A 3,798-nucleotide genomic window follows, 5' to 3' on the forward strand; every position below is an offset into this window, starting at 1 on the left:
GGTAATATAGACATTTTAATAATATTTGTTCTTCGAACCCATGAGCATGGAATGTCTTTCCATTTATTGATGTCTTCTTGAATTTCTTTCATCAGTGTTTTATGGTTTTCAGAGTACAGATCTTTTATGTTTTTAGTTTACGTTATTCCTAAATATTTTATTGTTTTTGGTGCAACTATAAATGAGGTTGTTTTCTTAATTTCATTTTCTGGTGCTTCATTATTAGTGTATAGGAATGCAACAGATTTTTGCATTGGTTTTGTATCCAGCGAATTTCTTGAATTGACCTATCAGTTCTAGTAGTTTTCTGGTGGAGTCTTTTTTTTTTTAAATATATTGTATTCTGTCATGTACAAATAGTGAGAGTTTTAATTCTTCCTTACCAATTTGGATGCCTTTCATTTCTTTATGTTGTCTAATTTCTTTGGCTAGGACTTGCATTACTATGTTGAATAAAAGGATTGAGAATGGACATCCTTGTCTTGTTCCTGACCTAAGGGGAAAATCTCTGAGTTTTTCCCGAAGGCCTTTATTATGTTGAGGTATATTCCCTCTAGACCTACTTAGGAGAGGCTTTTTATAATGAATGGATGTTGTACTTTGTCAAATGCCTTTTCTGCATCCATGGAAATGATACTTGCCCTCACTGCTGCAGGAACTGAGGTCCAACAAAACACAAGGGTTGGGAGATGTGGTGTTGACAGAGTTTGTGGTGGTCTTCTGGGAGGGGAAGGGGGCACACAATGCTAGGAATGAGACAAGCATGACTGGGAAGGGTGGATCCACTGATACAGGGGGTGGGCAAGCTTGGTGCAAGCAAGTTAGGTAAGAGTGTTGGTGCTTATTTCCCACAGGTGGCCATTGTTTATGCTGGGGGGCAGGAGAAGGAAATGGCACTTGCCAGGTCCTTTGTTCCTAAAGGGGTCTTCCCATGATTTATCTCTCTCCAGGCTGCACTCTGAGATGAACAAATCAGTCTCCCTCCCATCTGCCACCAGCGTTTTTTAAACTGCTGGTTCTGTGCTGTATCTGAATGGGCTGTTTGTTGTGCTCTTTCAGGGCAAGGATTCACCTTCCTCTTGCCCTCTGGGCTCTCCTAGAGACAGAGCCCACTGATTTTTAAAACTGTATGCTTTAAGTCTTGATCCTGGCTGTAAGAATTCACAAAATTCAGCCCCCTTTCAAAGGCAAATGTTACAGGAATTTGTCTTCACTGTTTGTGGGCTCCGCAGTATGAAAGTCTGTTTTTTGCCTTTCTTCATGCCACTGGTTCTCTCCCCACTGTGGATGGCCATGGTCCATTTCACTCCCAAACCGTGTCTTCACCCTTCTTAACTTGTTTTGGTGTGGCATCCCCCCTACTTTTAGTTGTGAGGTTTGTTCTGCAGTCTCTGGATCATTTTCTGGGTTATTTACACTGATGTGAATGTTATCTAGTTGTATCTGTGGGACAAGGTGAGCTTAGGGTCCTTCTACTCTGCCATCTTCCCCCAAGGTTACATGTAGGTAGTCCAGGGAGAGCAAGATTGGAACCTAGGTCTCTGGACACCTACCCAGTGCCCTTTTCCACTCTGTATGCTTTTATTTTCTTCATCTTTATTTTACTGCATTGGCAGTTCACTTACAATGTGAACAAAGTGGTGCAAACTGATAGCTTTGCTTTATTACTGTTAGGGGATTCCAGATTAAAAAATACTTTAATATTGTTTTCACCTATAATATAAAGAAATAATTCAGTCGTTCACTACTACATATAAGGCTAGCTGGAGGATTTTGTAAAATATTTCTTTTTTTCAACGTTTTTTTTTTATTTTATTTTTGGGACAGAGAGAGACAGAGCATGAACGGGGGAGGGGCAGAGAGAGAGGGAGACACAGAATCGGAAACAGGCTCCAGGCTCTGAGCCATCAGCCCAGAGCCCGACGCGGGGCTCAAACTCATGGACCGCGAGATCGTGACCTGGCTGAAGTCGGACGCTTAACCTACTGCGCCACCCAGGCGCCCCTAAAATATTTCTTATTAAGATGAGGAAGATACCTTCTATTCCCAGTTTTCTGAAAATTGTTTTCATTAAATGTGTTGAATTTTGTCAAGTGTATTTTTTTGCATCTTTTTATGCTTTTTTGCATATCTAAATATATGATACCTTTATTTTAAAATGGTAAATGACATTAATTGATTTATGAATGTTTAAATAACACTTTATTCCTTCAATAACTTCACTTTCTCATGGTGTATAATCCTTTTTAAATGTTGTATCTATGTTCATGAGAAATAATAGTATGTAGTTTTCTATTCTTTTGTGATATCTTTGTCTGCCTTTGGCATAAGGTAATGCTAGCCTGAGTTGGGAAATAGTTCTCCTGTTTTCTGTCATGACATAAACAAAAATAATCCTGAAATTGCACAATATGCACTGTATACATGGTATATCTATAATCTAGTGCAGTTTAACTTAATCTCTCTTCTAGTCAATAGTATCTTAACTGGGTTTTTGCTCCCACTCTTATTCTCTTACAGTCTGTACCTCATCATCTCACTCTCTTCTTCAGTATACTCTTATGGCTTGCTATCTCACTTACAACAATATCCTAATTCTTTATGTGCCCTAGGGCATACCATGGGACTAAGTTTCTGCCCAATTCTCTGACCTGCTTTCAAAATGATCTTTTATCTTGCTCATTCCACTTCAGTCATTCTAGTCTTCTTGCCTTTCCTCAAATATGCTAACTTTATTCCTACCTTAACAACTTTATACTCACTATTCTGTTTTTGTTTCAATCAAATTATCTTATCCATTGTTCTCTCACTTCTGTTATGATTCTAATCCATCCTCAGAAAGGATGTACCTGACTCTCCTATTAACATTTTCTTAGTCTGTCCTCTTTATTCTCTATTCTGTTGCCCATTTTAGTTGATAGCACTTACCACCTCCAATATCTTAAGTATTTATTTGCAAATAATTTCCTTCCTCTTTCCTGTATGAAAGTCTGAACTCCATGAAGTTTGGAACTTGGTCTCTCTTGTTAATCACCCTATTTCAAAGTACCTAAGTAAATACCAGAGACATTTTTCAATAAATATTTATTGAATACAGGAATGAATTATTATACATTGCAATGATTATTGTAAAAGAAATACAAGGAGCTATGAGAGAAAATGGGAGGAGTTCTTCAGATTAAATACTCAAAGGAATCTCTTGGGTAAGGTGGCATTTAATGTGAAGGAGTTATTCTAGCAAATACTAGAAGGATGACTCTTTCAGGCAGATTATAGCAAATAAAAATGCCCTTAGGTATGGAAAATCCTGCGGAGCTTGAAAGAATTTGATAAGATCATTGTACTTAGAGCATAAGAAATAAAGGAGAGAGGAATGAAGTGAGGTTAAAAGGGAAAGTATAAAAAAACATTCAACTTCTTGCAGATCAGTTTAAGAGTGTTATCCTAAGTACTTAAGAAGTCAATGGAAAGATTTTGAAAGTAGACTAAGAAGACTTTCACTGTAGATATTAAGGAATGTGCTGCAAATATAGCATTCAAGGGGCGCCTGAGTGGCTCAGTCAGTTGAGCATCAGACTTTGGCTCAGGTCACGATCTCATGGTTCTTGAGTTCGATCCCTGAGTTGGGCTTTGTGCTAACAGCTCAGAGCTTGCAGCCTGCTTTGGCTTCTGTGTCTTCCTCCTTCCCTACCTCTTTCCTGCTCATTCTCTATTTCTCTCAAAAATAAATAAGTGTTAAAAAAACTTAAATAACATTCAGGAACTGCATTGATCATCTTGAACCTCTCCCTAATTTCC

At 38.2% G+C, this 3,798-nt stretch overlaps 1 protein-coding gene across 2 annotated transcripts in view; it reads left to right on the forward strand.

The window, feature by feature from the left end:
* Positions 1 to 3,798, forward strand: part of CB2H6orf141 (chromosome B2 C6orf141 homolog) — a 368,368-nt gene that overhangs the window by 166,340 nt on the left and 198,230 nt on the right. The window lies entirely within an intron of this gene.

Source organism: Prionailurus viverrinus, chromosome B2 (genome assembly GCF_022837055.1).
Source record: "Prionailurus viverrinus isolate Anna chromosome B2, UM_Priviv_1.0, whole genome shotgun sequence".
NCBI lineage: Eukaryota > Metazoa > Chordata > Mammalia > Carnivora > Felidae > Prionailurus > Prionailurus viverrinus.